This window comes from Triticum urartu, chromosome 4A, assembly GCF_056163025.1.
Source record: "Triticum urartu cultivar PI428250 chromosome 4A, HENAU_Tu73, whole genome shotgun sequence".
Taxonomy (NCBI): Eukaryota; Viridiplantae; Streptophyta; class Magnoliopsida; order Poales; family Poaceae; genus Triticum; species Triticum urartu.
This window is the reverse complement of record NC_141876.1, coordinates 252835174-252849128: the sequence shown is the minus strand read 5'-3', so window position 1 is coordinate 252849128 and position 13955 is coordinate 252835174. Positions and strand designations below refer to the sequence as shown.

General features: G+C 58.6%; 1 pseudogene; it reads right to left on the bottom strand.

Annotated features, from left to right (window-relative positions):
- Positions 1-1061: 1061 nt before the first annotated feature.
- Positions 1062-2343, bottom strand: LOC147975520 (uncharacterized; annotated as a pseudogene).
- Between the last annotated feature and the right edge of the window lie 11612 nt (positions 2344-13955).

The following is a 13955-nucleotide window of genomic DNA, read 5'->3' as shown; positions in this document are numbered from 1 at the left end:
ACGCCCACGAGGCCTGATACATGTCGCAGGAACGAAACGGGAAGAGTAGCCGCAGGTCACCCCTGGGTATCGCCATCGCCTGCGGAAGGTGCTCCCCCATGGGCGACGATGTTCTCACCTTCAGCCACAGGATCCGAAGCATCGCCAGACAGAGGATCGGAGACAAAGCCGCGGAACTTCCCCAGCAAAGCCTCCACTTGACCTTCAACAGCTGCAGCAGCGGCTTCGCAGTGATCTTCAGCCATGGGCTCCAGCAACTCGTCAAGGCGGGCATTGGGGCCATGGAGGTACAGATGGCTGAGGACGCGAGTCAGTGCGGCTGAAGACAGGACGCGAGCTTCTGCTTCCGCCATGGGACCGAGACCATCGACGACCTCCTCAAGCACCTTCACCACGAGAGGAAGCAGCTGGGCGGGGCCTTCATCATCGGTGTCCAGCAGCCTCTCCAGGCCGTGCTCGTAGAGTGTCTTCAACGCCTTGCGAGACCTCTTCTCGAGATCGGTGAAGGCCACGCGGTCTTCGGCCAGGACTCACGCCTTGGCATTCAGATCGGCCTCCCTCGTCCCCATCTTCCACTCCAACTCTTCCAACCGGTTGCGCTTGGTGGCCTGCTTCCTCCCCAGCTCCGCCAGCTCAGCATCACGGTTCTTGACGGCTTCCTCCTGGGCCTTCATCCCCTCCTCCTTCGCCTGGCGGCCACGTACCTCTTCGGCGTGCTTATCGCGCAGGCTCTGCAACTTGCCCTCCAGCACTTGGCAGCGGTCCCGGGCGGCCTTGGCGTCTTTCAGCGCCGCCTCATGATCGGCTGCAGCACTGGCGGCTCCTCGCTTCTCCTCCTCGAAAGCCGCAGCAGCCTGGCTCAGCGCTGCGCCTACCGCCAGGTTGGAGTGAAGCCAGCCAGAGCCTAGCTCTAGACGCCCGGCCACCAGGCGCAGGTCCGTGCTCAGGAGATCCGCCTGCAGTCGGGTCATCTCCGAAAGGGCACGCCCCAAGACAGCAGCAGGAGCAGAGGAACCAGGGAGTGGAGGTGCGGAGGGAGGAAGCGGCACCGTCACCAAGGCTCAGGAGACCACGGCTTCAGGAGCAGCTGGGATCTCGTCAGCGGCGCCAAGCGCCGGCGCCTCCGGAGCCAGCGGGGCCATGGGGGCTGACTCCAAGCGGTGATGTTCTTCTTGGCCCCAAGAGGACGACCTGGCTAGGGAGATGCGGGCGCTACTGCCTCCTTTCTCTGCGGAGGGAGGCACGGCCGACGTACCCTCCTTCCTCTTCTTCGCCGAAGATGCCGGCCTAATCAAGCAAGGGCGAGCGTCAGGAAATAACAAGTACCAGCAAGGATAAAGCGAAGCTCGAAACACCTACCGGTCCACCGCGAAGTACTCCACCTTTCGTTTGTGAAGCTTGAGGCCTGACGGCATCGGGACCTGAGGGGCAGGCGTATGGGCTCCGACGGCGCCAGGCGGTACGGAGGCGGAACCAGATCTAGCCCCAGGAGGCACCGGGGTGGAGGCGGCACCGCGGACCACCAGTGACGACCTACCCTTCGTCGGGATGAGGGGTTGCTCCCTCTCCCCTTGGTGGGCGTCGGCTTCGGCATCATCAAGAAGGGCGCGGAGAATCTCGGCCTTGCTTAGAGGGGAAGTCTCCCCCGCCTCTTCCGGGGTCTTCTCCGAGTCCACCTCCTCTTCCCCCTCTCCGCGGGACTCGCCAGAAGACACCTCCAATGGTTGCTATGCCACAGGAGCTCCCGAAAACACCGGTGGCACCAGTCCGTGCGCATCAAAAGTCGGCCTGGAGGCGACGAATTCCTCCCGGTCCCTGCGTTGGAACAGGGGAATGAAGGCGCTAAGCGGGTACTCCTGGTTGTCTCCGACTATGAGACACAGGACGGCATCCAGTTCATCGTCAGGCAGGTCCCCCGGCCTCAGGCGGGACTTGTTTTCCCCTCCTTCAAGCTCCCAGAAGGGGCGCGCGCGCCTGGAGTGGGGCAACCCGCAGCGTCAAGAACTCCCTCAGGAGCATCGCTCCCGTTATCTTGGCCGCCCTCGCATTACCCGGCTTCAGGTCGGTCATCATCTGTCCCAACACTAACGATGCCCGCTCATCGACAAGCTCCACCCTGGGCCACTCCTTGCCCTGCCGGGGCACCTCCGTCGGCAACATCAGGCGTGGATGGGCGCGCTTGGCATCCATCATGACCCATTTGGATCGAATATTATCGGCCCTCTTCCCGGTGCTCGAGATCGAGTTTGCCTTGCCGGACGCAACGAAGTTGGCGCATCCGGAGATGTGACCCTCGCTGACGCGGAGGAAGAAGAAATGGCGCAGGAGCGCCACGGACGGCATCACGCCCAGGTACGCCTCACAGTAGTAGGCGAAGATGGATAGGAGGAGGACAGAGTTGGGATGGAGGTGCAACGCCTGCAGCCCGTAGTGGTTGAGGTCTTCATAAAAGAAATCAGAGAAGGGAGGAACCAACCCAACAACGACGCTGCTCGAGAAGGGGAAGAAGGTGCTCCCTCAGGCTCCGGCTCGTCGGACGCAAGCCGGAGCTCCGTCTTCCCCCACTCATTGCTCTCCCCCGCTGTCAGTAGGCGCATGGAGGCGAGGCTCTTCTCCGTGACAGCGGGCGCCTCGAGAGCGGGCTCGCACCAAGCCAGAGCCGAGGAGGTCTTGACCTTGTGCGGCGCCATGAGCGGCAGATGCAGAGCAAGGCTGGGGCAGATCTGGAGGTAGCGGCGGCGAAGAGCAAGAAAGGGGATCTGGAGCGAGGCAAGGAAGAAGCAACAAAGGCAAGTGCTGCCTGCGCCAGGCTTTTTGTTAGGTCAAGCAGTTGCCGGGGCAGCGTGGGGAAGCCGAGACGCCCACGTCCAATAAACCGCCACGCGTCAATCGAGGCCGCAGGCTTTTGGGGCCCGCGGTGCTCCGAACTTGGCCCTTCGCTTCGCCGTGAAGCCAAGCCCAAGCGCACCTTGGGCCCGGGGGCTACTATCGGCGTCCTGGGAACGGGGGTCCCCAGACTTGCCTACCTGCGGCCCACGGCGTGGCTGAGCCAGCAGGCCGTACGGCCCATCCTCGCCAGCAAAGCATCCAAGACCCTCGCGAGGGTCCAAGCCTCGCGAGGCGGACGACACAAGACCTCCTCGGGAGTAGCCTAGCTAGGCAGACTCACGAGGAGCGGAGATATCAAGGTGGGGCAAACCTCATGAGACCCTCGTGACGTGAGCCATGACGCACAACACCAGGCGGGCGCCAGCACGTGTAGCGTCCTTGCTTCCTCTTTGGTGCTAAGGAGGCCAGCGCAGGCGAAGAGTACCGAGGCATCAGGCAAAGGTTGCTATATTGGTGCAACAAAACCAAGACCAGGAGGACGGCAAGATGGATGTCATCGTGGAGCCCAAGACGGCGTCACTACCAGAGCCTTTAGCAGGTGAATACCACTTTTGTCAGGATAGCTTGTACTAGTTGTCCCCCTTCGAATTAGCCCGCCATTGTTGGCTCCCTTCCCGCTCGATATTTGGGAAGAGGACCAGGGCCTATCATCTTAGCTTGATTCAACCCGATCGAGAGCCTACTCACAAGAACACCTCAACCTCAGGAGGCTGTTCTTCCCTTGTATTGTTCATCATCAGCCCTAGAGGCAATCCACCACCACCACACTGGAGTAGGGTATTACACCACAACGGTGGCCCGAACCAGTATAAATGTTGTGTCTTCCTGTGTTGCGAGTTCGTCGAGTTCGTCTGTGAGATCTTAGTGAGCTAGGGCGACGATTGGTGGGAAAGAAAGACTTCACACGCACCCCAGTGTTCGAACCTTAAGGGTTTGCCGAAACCCCACATCCGACAGGAGTGTTGTTGGTGATGATGATGACGATGATTTCCCCCTCCAGGAGGGAAGTTCGCCCGGCGGAATCCCTCCGTCGGAGGGCAAAAGTGCTCCTGCCCAAGTTCCTCCTCGAGAAGGCAGCGCTCCGTCTCGAAAGTACTGCCCTTATTTTTTCTAGGTCAAAATGACTTATATACCAAAAGATTGGTACCGGAGGTGGGCCTGGGCCCAGGTGGGTTGTGCCCACCTGGTGGGCCCCCTCTGGTACTTATTGGCTCCAATATTCCTTATATATTCCATAAAAAATCTTCGTAAAGTTTCAGCTCATTTGGATTTGTGCAAAATAGGTGCCCTGACGTAGCTTTTCCTTGTCCAGATTGCAAGCTGCCGAAATTCTCCCTCTTTGTGTGTACCTTGCATATTATGAGAGAAAATGCATTAGAATTACTCCAAAAAGCATTATTATGCATAAAAACATCATAAATAACAGTAGGAAAACATGATGCAAAATGGACGTATCAGCCGTATGCAAGAGGTGCTGGTTTTGTGGTCCCTCTCATGCGATTTTTTATGATGGTTCAATCTATTGCCCGAGCGGTTTATTGATAACAATAGTTGTCATTTGACCAAACGATAGATTCACTGGTCGTCTTATGGTAGGTCATGGCGATATGCATGCATGTATGACCAAAGTATCTTTACGTGCATCCGCCCCACTGACACGAAGTGGGAGGTGGGTCAAGCAACCTAGCTAGCTTATGACATTATGTCATTATAGATATATCCAAGGGTGATTTCGAGTTTGTGAGGCAGGTGCCACCAAAGTTGTGCATTGTGTATTTAAAGTTTTAAATATCACACCCTATATTCCTACATATATTTGGCCACTTCCAGGTGTTTCTCGACTTCTGGCCCCTCTCATTGATCTTCGACGACGCGCCCAACCGTGGGCCCGCGCGGTCAAAGTTGTGCATTGGAATTTTGAACATCACATACCACCCTTTTCACTCATATATATTTGGGCCACATGTTGGTGTGGCTGTCTTCTGGCCCTCTCTAACATTTTTTTGCTGCAAATACTCAGATGACGCTCAAGGACACGGGTATAATGTCTTAACCGTGTGCAATGCAACTGTGCTATGAATCACCATGACTGCGCAAGCGCGAGCAAAGATGGAGTTTCTGGCTTAAGCATGTGTGATGTAAGTGCGTTGTAAAATAAACACGACTACGCAAGCGCGAGCAAAGGTAGAGGTACTGGCTTAACTGTGTGCGATGCAAGTGCGCTGTAAAATCACCACCTACCGAAGCTAAAGGCGGGTAGTTTATTTAGATTGAATTCCACGTCTACGTCTAAAAATTTGGACGAACCGTGTGTGATAGACCAGCTAGCTAGAAATCTAAAAACAAACTACCCGCCTTCAGCGTTGCAAAAATCGGCAGTTCCACCACTTTTCCTTATTATCATACACGCATATTCTTATTGGACCGTGCGTGATCTTGGGTACTCCCTCCCCACATCAATTCCTTTACCCAAATGTTAGTAGCCGCCGCACTTCAACCGTCGCCCACACTCCTCCAGCACCAACCTTATAGTAAAATTGTAGTAGCCAGGGCATTTGAACCGTCGCCCTCCCTCATCCACCACCATCTCCACCCACCATTACTAACATTTTCAGTACCCGTGGCATATCCTCAAACACCCACCCCCTCAAAACCTAGCTCATCAGCGCCGCCGACGCAGCCACCGCCAACACCTGTCGGTCTGCCTCCTAGCTTAGATAAAAAAGTTCAGGTTACCCAGCGATTCCCATGCCGCGCCCCACTCCCCTCAGTTTTTAGATGAGGCCTGCGGTGTCCCTCCCCGCCAGATCCACATCCCCTGCTCTAGAATGTCGCAGCCTAAGCTCGACCACGTATCCTGGGGAGCCCAACGAGCGTTCGGCCAAGAAGAGGTTTATCATGGCCTCTCCGGCGGACGTTGGCGAGGTGGCCGCCATTTGCCCCGACCTGTCGATCCCGGAGCAACACCTCGCCACAGAAGCCGGCGAAGACGTTGACTACGTTGCCATGACGAGGGCTTCATGTCAGCGGGCTAGCTTATTACTGATGCGGAGCATCCTACGGACATCACCATGTCAAGAGTCCGTTTGGCAAGTGACACGTGCGACATGTACTTCACATACATAAAGGTGAATCATCTCCTTTACACGTGCTCACTTGACCCCTTCGAGGATGGTATACTAATTGGCACTCCACTCATGTGCATGCATAGGTATTGCCAGAATGCTACGAACAATGAGGAGGAGTGTGAACGCTAGTGTACAACTACACCATCCGTGAGGGAAGCATGGAAGAGAAGGAAGAAGAAGAATGTACAAGCTTCTCGGAAGCCTAAAACTTCCAGCTTCCTGCCCGGAACTTCTGATGCCCGGAACTTCCGGCCATCCCGGAACCTCTGGCCCTACTGCACCAAAGCCGTCCAGAGCGTGCCAACTCTCTGGATAGCCCGGACCCGGCTCGGACCTTTGCCCGGAACTTCCGGCGCCCGTACCTTCCGGCCGTCCTCGGAACTTTCGGCCCTGCCTGCGCGCAGACACTCGGGCCGAAGCCCATGTACCCTTTCGCTCCTCACTTACCCCTTTGTGGCTACCACTATATATACTCACCCCTCCTCCATTCTAGGGTTAGCATAGGTTTAGCTCATTTTAGAGATAGAGCTTTGCTCATCCATGTGGTTCTACTCCATCGAGAGACCGCGACCTCTACAGAGAAGATCCACGCTTGGATTCAAGACCCCTCATGGGAAGATCCCTCGTGGGTTCAAGGCATCCTCACAGAGATGAACTAGTTACCTCTTGTATCGCCCTTTGTTGGATTTGGACTGTGTATCTCTTTGTGTTGGGTGTTGGGTGCGACATATGCCAATGGATGGCTTATCATGGTGGGGGCGAGTAGAACGTCGCCGGTGCCTGGAAATGGGATGAGGCATAGACACGAACGCCGGCGTACTTTACCCAGGTTCGGGGCTCTCCTAGGAGATAACACCCCTAGTCCTGCTCTGCAGGGTCTCCGCATGATCACTAAGGCGAAGCGAATACAAGGGCGCTCCTCGAGCTGTATGCTGAAGGTAGGAGAAGGCAGGGCCAGCTCTCTCCCCCCTCTATGATCTGGTCTAGTTCTAATGGATCCGAACCCTTTGCATGGGTGCCTTGGGGGGTTTATATAGGCCTACTCCCCAGTGGTACAATGGTAAACTGTCTGGGCACAGGGCCCAGCCGTCAGTCTCTTCGCCTGCCGGCCCTTCTGCCGACTGGTGGGGCCCGCCGACTGGTGGGCCCCGCCGACCGGTTTGGTACGGAGCCGACAGGTCGTACCCGCCGCTTGCGGGTCTTGCCGGTTGCTGATTACTGTAGCCGTGCCTCTAATGATGCAGTCTTGGTCATGGGGTCATGGCTACAGCCCCGCCGTCTGGCGGGTGATCACTATAGCCAGTCCCCGTCTTGTCTGGTTAATGGCGCGGGGAACCCGCGGGAGGGGCATGCCGACTCCCTGGGGCCGGCTCCCTGCCGGTCCGACTGGTGGCGCTCTTGTTGCCTTCTGGACTCTCACTGACTGGTAGGGCCCGTCATCCGTGGACCGTACTGACAGGCCATCGTGGGCACAGGACTCCGCCCACTGTTGCTGATGTCAGGGATGGCATGGCAACAGTGCTGCGCCAGACGGAGATCTCCGTTCGTACAGCGCACTGTGGCCTAGCCATCTCCTCGAAAAGGGGAGGGAGTGGGCTTCATTGTTGCCACTCCCTGTCCCATCCCCCCTGATGAGGGCATGGGCTTTGTTGGTGCCGTGGGCCGACTCCCCGCGGCCGGCTTCTCTGGAAGCCGCCAGGCGGGAGTCAGCCGGTCTTGACCTTGCCTCTAGGACTCGGATGCATGCGGGCAGCCGGCTGTTCCTTCAGCCGTCCTCCAGAAGGCGGCTCTTCATCTGTCGTCTCGAGGGGCGCAGTCAGCCCCGATGTCTTGAATGGTTTTGGGCCTCGGGTTAGCCTACCCGTGGCCCATTACTCTGATAGTAGTCCCCGAAGCTGATGAGGCGCCGCGGGCAACCAGACGAGGAGCCTCAGCAGTTTCTTTCTCCGAGTATTTGAGGTGAAAACCTCATTCGACTTCTGCCGGGCCGACTGGCAAGAGTCGGACTCACCCAATTTGACTTGTCCAAAAATTTTCGAATGCCCTGGCGGGATCCCAGTGGTGTGCTTGCTAAGCTTCCAGGCCGCTGCCCGTTTAGGGCTAGTTACGTGGCAACAAGCGGCCAGGCCAGTCTGGCCATCCACATGAGCGACGGGACATGCCTACGGGTGGGGCCCGCCACTACCGCGCGTCGGCGCGCGAGCAGATCCGCTGCGGCCGAAGTGGACGGTTGAGGTTCCCGCGGAGTTACTTCACGCAGTAACTTTGCGCGATAAACATGGGGGGCATGGGGTAGTGGGCGCAGTAGATCCCACAACCGCCCCCTCGGCTTCGCAGCCCATGAGGCTATAAGTAGGGGGGGAGGGGAGTGGCGGAGCACGCGCGTCCCTCCTCCTCATTGCTTCTTCTTCTTCTTCTTCTCTCTCGCCGCTGCACCTCAAGCTACATCGAGTGCTGCGGTGGTCCGCTCACAATGAGCTCTTCCTCCGCCGTCACGCCCCCTACGGCGCACTCCGGCACCTGGGACGGTTCGGAGGTCCATGACGATCACGTCGATTTCCTCCGCAAGACGCGTTGGCTGCCCGGCGAGGACCTCGTGCGGGCCCGCCTCGCGCGGAGGGGGGAAATATCGCCGGCGCCGCAGGAGGGCGAGCGGGTCGTCTTCTGATCGCACTGCCCACGCGGCATGTGCTTACCGGCAAGCAGCTTCTTCCGCTCTTTTCTTGAGTTCTACGGACTCCAGCCGCACCACCTCACCCCCAACACGGTGGTGCTGCTGTCCGCCTTCGTTGCCTTGTGTGAAGGCTTCCTCGGCGTTCTCCCCACCATCGAGCTCTGGGGGGAGTTCTTCTAATCCAAGCTCGACACCCAAGCCGCGGGCGTGCCGGCTCAGTGCGGCGCGTTCATCGCTGTGCGGAGGTTGGGGGCCGACAACCCATTGAAGATGTGGCAGCGGTCGTACTTCTACGTGAAGAACATCTCCCCGGAGGGTGATTGGGTCAATCTGCTGGCCTACGTAGCCGGCCCGTCGGCGGGGAGGCAGCCCAACTGGTCGCATCGGGCCAGGACGCTGACGCCCGCAGGAGCCGGCGCCGTCACGCGACTCTGAGTCCTGACGCAGTCGGAGGGCCTGACTGAGCCGGATTTGCTGGCCGCCTTCGTGGCGCGCCGAGTGCTCCCACTCTAAATTCGCCCCCACATGATTTGCTAGATGAGCGGGCACCGGGACCCGAGTCGGATGTGCACCAAGGAAATGCCTCACGAGGAGGTAGCCTATATGGTGAATTATCTTGCGAGCTGTGACCTCAAAGAAGAGTGGCAGTTCGGCAAGGAGCCATATTCACGTGCCGTCCCTCCGCCTTTGGTGAGTCGTTTCTTTTTCTCTTTTCTTTGACTCTCCCGACTTCTTCGTTGCCGAGTCCGTCTTGTCCGATCTGACCAGTTGGCTTTGGTCAGAACCCCCTCCTCCAGCCAGCAGCCGACACCATGGGGCCGGACCGCGAATTCCTCCCCGACCGAGTGGAGAGCGACATTGACGACCCCGACTTGGGGGCGGCGGCCCTGGAGGACGACACCGAGGGAGGAAGCGACGCAGCGGGTGGCCCGAGACTTGGGGCCAGTGACTGGCCTGACGATGACGAGGAGGTCGCCCCACGCCACCAGCCGGGAGCCGGTCAGCCAGGCGCGAGCTCGCCCCCCGCGCCGGACGCCCAAGGTAGTGCTAAGAAGCGCAGGGCCAGGACGAGCCTGTTCGGCAGCCGGCCGAAGAAGCCCAAGGGCTCAGCCACGGCGACCAAGTGGGACGAAGCGGCCGCAAAGTCCAACCGCTTCCGCAAGGTGGTGAAGACACCACAGCTGATTTCAGCGTAAGTGCTACCTCCCTTTGCACCTTCACATTTCTTCGTTGACTCTGCCTGAAATTCCTTTGCTTTATATTCTCGACTTTAGAGCCCCGCTCTCTCTTGAGAAGTCGGCCGCCGGCTCCATCGTGAAGTCGGCGGAGACCTCCTCCACCACCCGGCGGATTGATCCGGCCGCCGACCTCCGGGAGGCGATGGAGCGAAACGCGCGAGAGGCACGCGAGGAGCGGGAAGCCGCCCGCTTGAAGAAGGTGGAAGTAGACAAGGCGGAGGCCGCCGCGCTGAAGAATCCACCGGAAGCCGAGGCCGCCGGCGCGGAGAAGAAGCGCGCTGAAGAAGTCGCACACCGCCAGTCGGCGGTGTTCGTCGTCCCCTGAACTCTGCGCCGCCACCACCGGAGTTCACGACGCACACTGGGGAAGTCCGCGACGAGAACCCGGTCATGGAGAGGGACGCCGACGACACCGCCACGCCGGACGTAATCGTGCCGCCACCGCCGCCCTCCGGGAGCGCGCCAGGCGGGCAGCCAGCGGACCCGCCGGTGCCGCCAACTGAAGGCATGGTGGCACGGGCCTGGCTCTCGAGGTCAGCACGCTGACGCACCGCCGTCTCGCGAAGGAGGCCTTGGCGCCGCGCCCTCTGGAGACCGGCGCCACGAGCTCCACGATCCCGGACACCGAGGTGACGAGCGCCGCGCCCACTGGTGGGTGCGGGGAGGCGGGACGGGCCCGTTGAACCGGGCGCTTTTGGACGTCCAAGCCAAGCTCCGAGCCGAGGGCGACGCCATCAAGGAATGCACCAAGGCGTATCTGGCGTCGCGAACAGCCATCCGGGTATGCATCCTTCCTTTTTTGTTTTTGTTTCTTGTTCTTCTTTGTGGGGGCGCGCCAGCGCTCCCACTAGGTGTAGTCCCCGAGTTTCGGGCCGGCTGCTGAGCAGGCGGCTCGGAACTCTAGTCGGTGAGTTCCAAGTACCAACACTTAGTCTGAAATTTTGATGCAGGATTACCACAATCTTCGCGTGACCGCCTTCAACGCCAACGTTGAGGAGCTAGCCAAGCGGACCGCCGACTTGTCGGACAGCCGGGGTGAGTCTTCTTCCTTCTTTGCGGGGGCACGCTGGCGCACCCGCGGGCTGTAGTCCCCGAGATTTGGGCCAACTGCTGAGCAGTCTGGCCGGATGTCCCCGGCGACCTTTTTCTTTGGTTGACGATTCCTTTCTTCGCGGGGGCGCGCTGGCGGACCTGCGGGCTGTAGTCCCCGAGATCCGGGCCGACTGCTGAGTAGTCGGGCCAGATCTCCCCGGCGACCATTCTTCCTTGTTGACGACCGACGCCCCTCCTTCTTCTTCAGAGGCCAACGCCGCCCTGCAGCAGCAGCTGGGCGAGGCCAACACCGCACTGTGTGTCAAGGAGGAGGAGTGCGGCCGGCTGACGGAGGAGAGTGACCGGCTAGCTACGCAGCTGGAGGAGCAGAAGGAGCTGCTGCAGAAGGCCCAAAAGGAGGCGGATGACAAGGAGACCGCCCTCCTTGCCGAATTCGCGTCCGAGCGCTCCTCCTGGACCGACGCGGAGACGACGCTGGTCTTCGGCTTCCACGCGATCGAAGATCTCGTCGACAGTGAGCTTCCCCTCATTTTCCTTTTCTAAGCTGCCGACTGCTAGTTGAGTCGGCCTCTAGTCTTTACCCTTGTTCTTCGTTCTTCTTCCTTGGCAGACTTCTTCCCCGGCCATTCGGATGCCGTCAATCAAGCCATTGAGGCTGATCGTGAAGGGCGGACGGCGGACGGCGCACAGATTGCCGCCAATGCCCCCCGAATTGGTGAGCAGATCCCGAGAATCGAGGCCCGCCTTTGGCCGGCCCATCGGATGCTACGCCGACTACAACGTGTCGGCGCCCAGGCGATTGCCGCCCTGTGGCCGGATATGCAGGCACCGCGCACCCCCAGTCGGACTACCGACTGGCTGGAGGTAGTAGCCGGCCGCCTTGAGGCCTGGAAGGGCTCTTCGGCCTGGGCTGGAGCGCACCGGGCCTTAGAGTTCGCCAAGGCGTGCTATCCTGGGCTGAGTCTAGCCCAGCTAGCCACGTTCCGGCTGGAAGCTCAAGTGGAGTTGGCGGTCGTGGAAGACGATCTCGTCAAGCGCGCTGCATCGATCGCCGAGTACACCGACACTAGCGTCTTCGTCCCAGAGCGGGCTGAGAACGGCGAGGAGGTGCCGCCGGAGTGGTTCGTGTTGAACCCGGACGACGGCGAGGACTCGGCGGAGGTGATTGACTCAAGTGGCGAGGAAGAAGGCGAGGAGGAGGAAGGAGACGAGGGGAGGCGCCAGGGGTCGGGGCAGACGGCCAGCCCCAGCTTGACCGCGCCTCTAGCAACGAGCCATGCCCAACCGAGCCAGCTGCTGCCAGAGGTGATCAAGCGGAGACCAACCAGCCGGCCGCCCCAACAACTGGCACCGCCGACCCCTCCGGTCCTCCGATTTCATCCGTAGTTTCCTAGGCTGCCATTTTATCTTTGTTTTTACCTGCTTAATAGTCTCAATGAACTTGTTATTTTGCACAATTCCACCCACGGGGTGTATCTTGAACTTCTGTTTGAGGATTCGGCCAAGGGCCTTTTCTATGTAAATATTTATCCGCGTTCTATCTCTTCTTGCTTATTGCTCTTTGGCTTTTCCTTTGACGCCTTCCCTTGGTTGCTGTCTTGCCAGTCGGACAGCCGCTCTGCGGACTGCTGCTGGATCAAGTACTTAGCTTCTTTGGGAAGGCAAGTACTTAGCCATTTAGAGTTTTTTTAGCAAGTTAATTTAGAAAACGGCGAGCCGGCTGCTCAAGAGTCGGTTGTAAAAGGCTGGAAGCCGGCTTATACTATGTGCATGCTTTGAGTCCTTAGCCATTTTTCACGCGGACACCCATTCTACCTTACTCCTGCCCACCAGACAGTCGCTCTGCGATGTGCGGCTTCTAACAGGAGACGGCTTAAGTGCCACACACTACTTTTCCGGCTGCAGGAAGTCATTTCTTAGTTCAAGACGGCAAGTCCTCGAGCCAACTAGTCGAACCCGGTGCCAAGCGGTATAACAAAGAATAACATACTCATAGGCATAATTCTTATCATATAGGTAAAAGAGGGCAGTCCCCGAGCTCTTCTCGAGGGGCCCGAGGTCTTCGTACTTTAATACAAAAGGGTAGCGTGGTACATACTGCATTAACTGTAAAATCTTCGGAGGAGGTTTGCATTCCATGGCCGCTCCGTCTCTTTGCCAGAGTCGTCCCTCTTGCGTGCTTGAGGCTTCTTAGCATCGATCAGGTAGTAGGAGTCATTGCCCAACACTTTGCTGATGATGAAAGGGCCTTCCCAAGGTGCTGAGAGCTTGTGCTGGCCAGCTGTTCGCTGAATCAGCCGGAGCACAAGGTCTCCTTCTTGGAAAGATCTCGGCTTGACCTTCCGGTTGTAGTATCGGTGTAGGCTCTGCTGGTAGATGCTGGACCAGCTGAGTGCCAATAGCCGGCCCTCTTCCAGCAGATCGACGCCATCTTGACGTGCTTCTTCTGCTTCCTCTTTGGTGTACATGGTGATTCGAGGGGAGTCGAATTCTATGTCTGTTGGGATGATGGCTTCAGCACCATAGACGAGGAACAAGGGCGTGAAGCCGGTTGACTTGTTTGGAGTTGTGCGCAGGCTCCAGAGGACGGCTGGAAACTCATCAAGCCAGCAGCCGGCCGAACGCTCCAGAGGCTCGACCAGTCGAGGCTTGATGCCAGACAGGATTAGGCTGTTTGCTCGCTCTACCTAGCTGTTGGACTGCGGGTGGGCAACAGACGCTAAGTCCAGTCGGATGCCCTGCGTCGCGCAGAAATGGGCCAAGGTACCTTTGGCAAAGTTCGTGCCGTTGTCGGTGATGATGCTGTGCGGTATGCCGTACCGAATTGTGATGTCGGAGATGAAGGTCACAGCAGTCAGACCATTCAACTTCTTGATTGGTTTTGCTTCTATCCACTTGGTGACCTTGTCCACTGCGACAAGTAAGTGAGTCAAGCCGCCTCGTGCCGTCTTGAATGGTCCTACCATGTCCAAG